The sequence below is a fragment of the Oncorhynchus mykiss genome, chromosome 14, assembly GCF_057628025.1.
Source record: "Oncorhynchus mykiss isolate SJ-2025 chromosome 14, ASM5762802v1, whole genome shotgun sequence".
Classification (NCBI taxonomy): domain Eukaryota; kingdom Metazoa; phylum Chordata; class Actinopteri; order Salmoniformes; family Salmonidae; genus Oncorhynchus; species Oncorhynchus mykiss.
In genome coordinates this window covers 33,534,988-33,544,283 of record NC_143035.1, presented here as the reverse complement: position 1 = coordinate 33,544,283, position 9,296 = coordinate 33,534,988, and the positions used below count along the sequence as shown (strand labels likewise).

The window sequence follows — 9,296 nt, the reverse complement described above, 5'->3', positions numbered from 1 at the left end:
TAGAAAGGAGATTAGGTGTGTGCGCTGGTTTCTGCAAGTCAAGGCTGTCTCTTCCTCCCAATGTGTGGGTGTATGTCTTATCTGTGTGTCCTCGGCAGTTAGTGTGTGTAATGTGTGTGTGCTGTGTTTGTGGGTGTGGGAGCTATCCTGTATGGGACCTAACATGTTTTACTGTGAAAATACGTTGTCTCAGTTATAGCAATGTAATAGCAGTAGGCTGGTCACCTGCATAAGAAATAGCACTTCCTTACAAATCCCTCTCTTCACGTCTCCCCAGAGACGTGACACAACCTAACTAGATCCAGACACAAAAAGAAAACTTTTCCCAGAAGGAAAAGTTTTGTGATTCCCTCTCTTCACATCTCCTAAGAGATGTGACATAAACTAGGCTAACAATTACAAAGTTTAAAATACCTTCATGTTCTCCATTCGATCCCACTATGTACTAGATTGGCTACCAGCCACCTAGGAACTTACAACCCTCATGTCAAAAGAGAACAACAGCTCATTGAAAAACAGAACAAAAGAAAATGGTGTGAAATTTAAGCCCCCCTTTTTGACACCCACTAGGGTGTCACTCATTATCCCTTATTTCAGCAGTCATAGCATTTCATGAAAAGAAAAAACAAAACCTAGTAGGCACTCTCAACCTCATCCTCAAATTCGGGCAGGTCATTAGCAAGCAGAGGAAACATCTGGGAAAGGGGGGAAGGGTCAATAGCTCTAGAGATAACCCTAGTGGTGAGGGAACGGATACATGGAATGCAACAGCATCCACAGAGAACCAAAATGGCCGCGAACACCGAAATGGAGACCAAAATGGAGGAGACCAGGGTTTTATATTTACCAAAGGCACTCATCCAGGAGTCCCACATTGAGGTATCAATCCCAGAATGAGATTTCATTTTACCATTAAGAGTCCTCAAACCTTCTAGGGCTACGGTCAAGCTACCATCGGAGGCTGTGTTATTAGGGATGAAAATACAACACTGTTCACCAAACATAGTGCAAGCTCCACCTTTCTCTGCCGGTAGCATATCCACTGCAATGCGATTCTGGAATGTATTCTATCCACATTTTTATTAACAGTGCACCACCAACAAATGGAGGACTCAAACCCAGCTGCCACCTGATCCACCAACTTGTACTCGTCAGGAACTCCCCTTGGGACTCCAATGGCGTCTATGTACGTCGGATCACCACTAGATGGGGTGGTGGCACGCCTGGAACGTCCCCTCCAATATTCAGGGTTCACCCCCTGGACCCTAAGGATGAGGTCTCCAGCCTCTGTAGGGTAGATAGAAACAGGCAAAAGGAGAGTAACAAGTGTAACAAGCTTCCAGTAGTATTGGAGGGTAATTTATCAAACAGGACAGTGTTGCCACACCACCACCTCACATCTGCTCTGGATATTGGACTGAAACTCCCAACAATGTTGATTGTATCCAGACACCAATTCCCAGGAACCTGTCCCACATTAGTACCGCCTCCCGTCATTTTGACACAGGTGAAATGTGCCCTGGCAACCTTGTTGGAAAACAATGGTTTCCTAGCAGTAGATTTAGTCATGGGATAGACAGCATCCCAGGCAGAGCAATTACAACTGGGGTTATCCGTAGTCATTAATGGGATTAAACATGTTAGAGTCACATCTGTAACAGACTTCTTAAAACACGGTATGATGCAAGCAGCACAACACATCAATAATACAAATACAAGAATTAGGGTCAGAAATCCAGTAACCACCATACCAGTGTACTTACCAAACCAGGCTCCCAACCAAAAGAACAGTCCAGACTCCTCCACCCCCGCCATGGTCCTCATCTCAGCAGATAATGCACCAAGCCCATTAAAGGCCTTAGCTATACCACCATCTGGAGTGGTGTTATTAGGACTATACGTGCAACATTGTTCACCGAACATCTTGCAGACTGTCTGGCAACCCTAGATGTGGCCTCAAGCTGTTCAGACAGACCAGTGAGTGCATCACGGGGGTAATTCACAAAACGCTGTTGATTATAGTAGATATAACTGATCCATGCAGTCTGTCTAGCATCCACTATGGCTGGACCTATAATAGGTAGTAAGTGCCAGAGTCCATCATTCCTACCCAAGGCCTGAAACTCATGAGGAACCCCCACTGGCACTCCCAACAGGTTAGTGTGTATGTCAACTACATCCTCTGTCCATGGAGCACTACATCTATGTCTCCCATGGGATGGAATGTTTTCAGGTCCCCTGGATACAGAACCCAACAGCTGTTCAGAAGTAACATCAACAATGGTCAGTGGAATTATCAAACTGGTCAGAGCACACGTACCTTGCCAGTCTCCTCTAAGAATGGGTCTCAGTACTCTTTTGGGTCCACATATCCACCACACATCAGCCAGACCACTAGTTTGGTTTAGGCCTGTAACTGGCCAAGTGGCATAAATGGTTATGTTACTGCTGCAATCAGCTTCAGGCAATCTCCCATAGTCCATGCCACTACCTGTACCCGTGATGCAACTGTAATTGCCCCCATATGCCTTAACACCCCAAGGGGCCCGATGAGGAGGTACTGTAGGAAACACAAGGCTCAAAGAGGAACAGAGGGTTGAATTGGGCTGAACCTGGTAAAAACCTCTCAGAATACACAACCACCCTTCTCCTTCTCCTATAGCAAATGGGTGTGTAGCCAGAACAAGTCTAGCATGACTACAAATAGTGCAGTCCTTTCTTCTCAGGGTTTTAGCTGTGTACCTCATATAAGACAGCCACAAATTGTCCCTACCATCAAAACCAGTCTCAGTGCCTAATTGATCAATAGCTGTGTAGTCTCTAACATTAATTACCTGAATGGGATTTTTAACACAGTGGTGGTAGGTGGCAGGTTCGGTCCAGGGGTGGTAGAGGAGTGTGTCTGGCCCTGGTTCGTCTGGGACCTCTGGTTTTGGCAGCTCCCTAATAGAAAACACACCCATCGTGTCTGTCCCGGTCCTTTGTAGTCCGAGGGTGTAAGTGCCTGCATCAGAGAGCTTAATAGTTTTGATGGTTAGTAGGATTTCATCACCTTTACAAAGTTCAACAGTGCTCCCAGGTTTTCCCCATATGATGGAAAACCTATCCACCTTTGTGGGATCCCCTATGCTATAAGAATACCCTCTTCTCCAATCCTAGAATTGTCCCAAGTTGGTTATCATGTAATCCCCATATGGACACCCTCCCCCATTACACAGGTACACTGACACTCCTGTAAAGCCCCACCCTCTCCCAGAGAACACATCACTAGCAAGAGCCAGACACATCTTCACTTCTATGAACAAAAACAGGGGTGACAGGACAGGGAGGGTTACTTCATTCGAGAGATGGCCCCCGGAATCCTGTTAATTCCAGTTCTCCTCTCGAACACTGTTTATTGTTCGACAGTGTCAGTGTCCTACCCTTCCCCGTGCGATATGAATCCGGGTAGCTCTTTCAGCTAGCTGTCACCAGGAGTCCTTGTATGGTCCCCCCAACAAGCCTCTGGGACTGGATTGAGTGACTTCACCTGTAGTTCACCTGTAATGCATAAAATCCTGGACATACAGGCTTGGTTAACAAACAGTGTCTCATATGTTTTATCTGATTATATCTTTAGTTTCTTATCCAATAGGCCCCATCCTATCCTAGACCACAATTTACCCATCCCCCTTTTGATACCTGGCTCTGCCCAGGTAACAACCTTACCTACTCTAAATAATGACTTAGGTAAGATTAGTATATTATCCTTCTGTTCTGACATTATCATGTAGGAGCGCCCCTTTCATTTTCCACATGTCCAATTATCCCTTTTGTCTCCACTCAGTAACTGTTATCTACACATTCTGTTATCTTTGCTCGTCCTGGCTCCCTTTTCAAACTTCTCCTCTCTGCTCTCCAACCTTCAAGGTCTCTGCAGTGCAGGGGAGGGCTCTTCTGTCTGCCTTTTCCCCTTATCTGTCTGTAGCTCGTTTTCTCATGTTTCCAAATTTGAACTAAATGTCTCACTGTTTGGCTTTATCTAAACTCATGGATTTTTTTTTTAGAAAAACATGTCTATGGTGGCACTTTCTAAAGTCCTTATATAGGTTAATTAAACCCCACTATAATTAATTTACCTTAAAAATAAAAAATAAAAACAAACCGTATTACCCATGACCACAAATTAAATATTCAAATGGCACCCCCTATATACAGGTGTTAAAACCAAACACAAATATCTAAATTTCTTCCCTGCCCTGTTGGCTCAAAATATGTCCCAAATACTTAACATGAGTCTACCATAAATAAAACTTATCCTAGCTAAATTTTCACACCACGTTCATCAGAGAAAATATATTGACACTATAATGTAAATTTCACTGCATTTTTGTATTAAATTACCTTAATATCAGTATTACAAATTACCCTAGATTCTCCATCCAAATGGCTTTCCAATGAGGCTGATCAGACCACAAAGGAAAGTTACAATGGAGGTCATAAGTCATACCACCTTCCCTGTGTTTGATTACCAATTTCAAACCAGTTGTAACTTTAGTTAACGTCAACCTGCTCCGCCACAGGAGTGCCATCTGATGCACTGTCCAGCTAGACCAGTCAGGACCAGTCTCTGCCACTAAATTCTTCCACGTCCATTTATTATACCCCCCTTCTGTCATGTACCACACTGATCTAGACCAACTGATTGCATGAGTACCATAACCGCCACCTGGGCTTCCAATAACACCCCAGGTAAGTATAACAGTGGTAGTAGCGTTAGGCGGGATACACAGAGTAGCTGACCTAATCAATTCTGCAGTACACTCAAAGTCATTATTCTGAACTTGACGTTTAGACAGAACATGCGTATCCGAGAATATTGAAGCATTGGTGATGTTTAGCTGGGTAGTCTGTTCCTGGTCAGTGATTATACGCTGGGCTGCCCATATCATTACTCCCAATGTCAAAACAACATTGACTATAATTAGGACAAACAATGGGCCAGAACAACCCAGTCTTTCCCATGGTCTCCTAGCCCTTCTAGCCCATGGTGCTACTCTAGTGTCCCTATCATCTGAGGATGGGAGTCTCCTCCACATGATCAGACGGGAGGGATGTCAGAATTTGAATTCGAATTGGATGTGAGTAAATCACTTCTTACTTCAGCCAGAGTTCTGGCAGGGGTTGGGGCTGGTGTACAATGTGTCAGGTGGTGCCAAGGTGCGCCTAATTTACCTTTGACCTGGACTGAGTGTGAAGTAACCTCCTTCACTTCGTACGGTCCAGTCCACCTGGGATCAGCCCACTTTCTCTTGTGGACCTTGATCCTTACCCAGTCCCCAACTTTTACCCTTGGTTGTTCCGGGACGTCAGTCAGCTCCCTCTCTGCGACACGGTGTATCTGTTTGGAGAGAGCTGCAGACAATTCCGTCAATTTCTTCACATAGTCAGACATCCCTATTTGGTGCACATCAAGAGGGGGCATATGACCTCCCTCTCTTGGTGGCCCTGGCATTACTCTACCTGTCATTATTTCATGGGGTGAAAGATGTGTCCCTGCACCTGGTGAGGACCTCATGGCCATCAGTGCCAGGGGCAGGGCTTCCACCCAGGTCAATTTGGTCCCTGCACACACTTTAGCTATCTTAGCTTTCAGATTTTGATTACAGCGTTCCACAAGGCCCTGCGATTGCGGCCTATACACAGAGCCAAACTTGTGTGTAATGCCAAACCTCTCCTCCACCTGTCTTAGGTGCTGATTTGACGTGTTTTTTTTTAGAAATATTTTGTACACTCTTTGGATATACTTAGCCCGTCACTGGCTCGTGCCAGTGATGTATTCTTAGGAGACACTATTACTCGTACTCTGTCTTAACTCAGAGCCTCTCCGTCATATATCCAGAATTTTAAACAATAATGTTTTAATGATTAAACACGAGCCACCAATTCAGGAAATGATTATCAACATAAACTATGTTTTAACAATTTGGATAATAGATTTTTTTTTTTTTTTTGAATTTAGGAAATACTTTGCTCACAATAATTTTAAATAATGGTAATAATATCAGGGACTTGTGAAACGCCGTTTACATTTAGTCTATAGTCAACACACAAATATTATTACATGGACATAGTTTTAAACACAATTGTTCAATTAGAACATCTTATTCTATGACATCACACATTAGTACATTTATCACATTCATTCTGGCCACAACACAAAGCGGACTTTTCAGTCCAACATATCTTAATCATACATTAATCTATTGTAGACACCTCACCGGACACTACCAGCTATTGGATTTTAACCTCACCGGACACTACCGGCTATTGGTTCTATCTAAAACACTAATTGGATTTATCTTTTGCAGATGAATGATCGAATCATACTCAGATGTTAATGATAAAACTGATCACGCCCTTTTTCAGACGCCCGAACGAATATCACTTATACATAGAATATAATCCTGGTCACATCAATACTCAATAATAGACCACCTTACCAGACACAGCTGGACCGGTCACTAGCCGGACTATCGGTGAAAATCTATCCTAGACTATATTATTTATTCCTTACTGGTGTCTGCCACCAGACCGTTCACAGCCGGACTATCAGAATATTCTATTAATATTAGGTCTACTACTAAATATCTCTTACCGGTGTCTGCCACCGGACCGTTCTCATGCCGGACTATCGGAATATTCTAACTACTACTCATCCCTTACCGGTGTCTGCCACCGGACCGTTCTCATGCCGGACTATCGGGATATTCTAATTACCACATATGTTTACTTCACTGTCAATTTCAAGTCCATTATTTACGTAAAATTTACACAAAAATTCTTACCCACACTCGGTACTACTGATCGTAATTTGGTATGACTATTCGACAATATGCAAAGTTTGATAAAACAGGTTTTGCTTACCTTATTTTGTGGTCGACCAGAGATCAGTTTCCCGAGTTGAGCAGAATTGTTGTCCACCCCCGAATGGTTTTCACCTGTCCTCCGGGAACCGTCCTTTCACCAACTCGCCCCCTCACACCCACATCAACCACTCTGGACTGGGTCGTTAGTAAACCATCCCTCTGCTACCAAGTTTCTGTTAATAATGGGATATGTAGGAGGGTGAGCCGGTCAAGGATCGATTCAGACAAGGTGGTCTATTGTATGACAAGTGACAGTTTAATTATGAGTAAAGATATCTGGTACAACGTATACGGGCCATTTCATTCGGTTCTTAAGGAACCAGCAGAAAAGAAGCGCAGATAACAGAGTGCACATGTCTCATATACAGAACAGAAAGTAGGTTGATTCTAGAAGATCGGGTCTTCGGGTTGGTTCAGGCTGAGGTGTAGTCTTCTTGGATTGGCCCTGTTGGGCCGTCCGTCATCCCTCTGAGTCTTGTTCTTTGTCACACAATGTTCAGCTAAAAAGGAGATTAGGTGTGTGCGCTGTCCTCAGTCACACAATGTTCGGCTAGAAAGGAGATTAGGTGTGTGCGCTGGTTTCTGCAAGTCAAGGCTGTCTCTTCCTCCCAATGTGTGGGTGTATGTCTTATCTGTGTGTTAGTGTGTGTAATGTGTGTGTGCTGTGTGTGTGGGTGTGGGAGCTATCCTGTATGGGACCTAACATGTTTTACTGTGAAAATACGTTGTCTCAGTTATAGCAATGTAATAGCAGTAGGCTGGTCACCTGCATAAGAAATAGCACTTCCTTACACTGATAGGGTTAGAAACATGACTTAGCATGTAGGCTGATAGGGTTAGAAACATGACTTAGCATGTAGGCTTTTAGGGTTAGAAACATGACTTAGCATGTAGGCTGTTAGGGTTAGAAACATGACTTAGCGTGTAGGCTTTTAGGGTAAGAAACATGACTTAGCATGTAGGCTTTTAGGGTTAGAAACATGACTTAGCGTGTATGCTGATAGGGTTAGAAACATGACTTAGCGTGTAGGCTGATAGGGTTAGAAACATGACTTAGCGTGTAGGCTGATAGGGTTAGAAACATGACTTAGCATGTAGGCTGATAGGGTTAGAAACATGACTTAGCATATAGCTGATAGGGTTAGAAACATGACTTAGCGTGTAGGCTTTTAGGGTTAGAAACATGACTTAGCGTGTAGGCTGTTAGGGTTAGAAACATGACTTAGCGTGTAGGCTGATAGGGTTAGAAACATGACTTAGCGTGTAGGCTGTTAGGGTTAGAAACATGACTTAGCGTGTAGGCTGATAGGGTTAGAAACATGACTTAGCGTGTAGGCTGATAGGGTTAGAAACATGACTTAGCATGTAGGCTGTTAAGGTTAGAAACATGACGTAGCATGTAGGCTGTTAAGGTTAGAAACATGACGTAGTATGTAGGCTGTTAGGGTTAGAAACATGACTTTGCGTGTAGACTGATAGTTAGAAACATGACTTAGCATGTGGGGTGAATAGGTGCAGCTAGATTATTGTCCATTTTGGAATAGTCTCATGCCAGGTTTGGTTCTGGGTACATACAGAGCCTGTATTTAGAGGCTGAAATGTAGCCCATTTCTGAATGGCGATACTGTGTGTTCTGTGCTAAACGCACCACAGCACCACAGTGCAATGCACCAGCTGTCAGAGCAGCTCACAGATCACTGCACCTGTACATAGCCCATCTGTAAATAGCCCATCCAACTACCTCATCCCCATACTGTATTATTCATTTATTTTGCTCCTTTGCACCCCAGTATCTCTACTTGCACATTGCTCTTCTGCACATCTATCACTCTAGTGTTTAATTTGTATATTGTAATTATTTCGCCACCATGGCCTATTTAATACCTTACCTCCATTATCCTACCTCATTTGAACACACTGTATATAGACTTTTTCTACTGTATTATTAACTCTATGTTTGTTTATTCCATGCGTAACTGTGTTGTTGTCTGCGTCAAACTGCTATGCTTTATCTTGGCCAGGTCGCAGTTGTAAATGAGAACGTGTTTTCAACTAGCCTACCTGGTTAAATAAAGTTGAAGTAAAAAAAAATAAAAAAATGAATTCTTCTTCTTAATTTCTTTTAAAGGGCTCAGTCAGTACATGGAACTGTTTTGTGGGAGTATTATAAGAGTATTATAACAATACAGGACTCATCTAGCAGCTCTTCGTAACGTTTATTGTTGACGGGAGATGTGGTCTGCATTCCCCAGACTCATTTATTGTTGACGGGAGATGTGGTCTGCATTCCCCAGACTCATTTATTGTTGACGGGAGTTGTGGTCTGCATTCCCCAGACTCATTTATTGTTGACGGGAGTTGTGGTCTGCATTCCCCAGACTCATTTAT

The 9,296-nt window shown here is 43.4% G+C and overlaps 1 long non-coding RNA gene across 1 annotated transcript; it reads right to left on the bottom strand.

Annotated features, from left to right (window-relative positions):
• Window positions 1-4,720: 4,720 nt before the first annotated feature.
• LOC149978349 (uncharacterized) lies at window positions 4,721-7,243 on the bottom strand. Its single transcript, XR_016486367.1, has 2 exons — window positions 5,611-7,243; window positions 4,721-5,541 (listed from the first exon to the last, which is right to left on the bottom strand). It is a non-coding gene; the product is annotated as an uncharacterized LOC149978349 (long non-coding RNA).
• Between the last annotated feature and the right edge of the window lie 2,053 nt (window positions 7,244-9,296).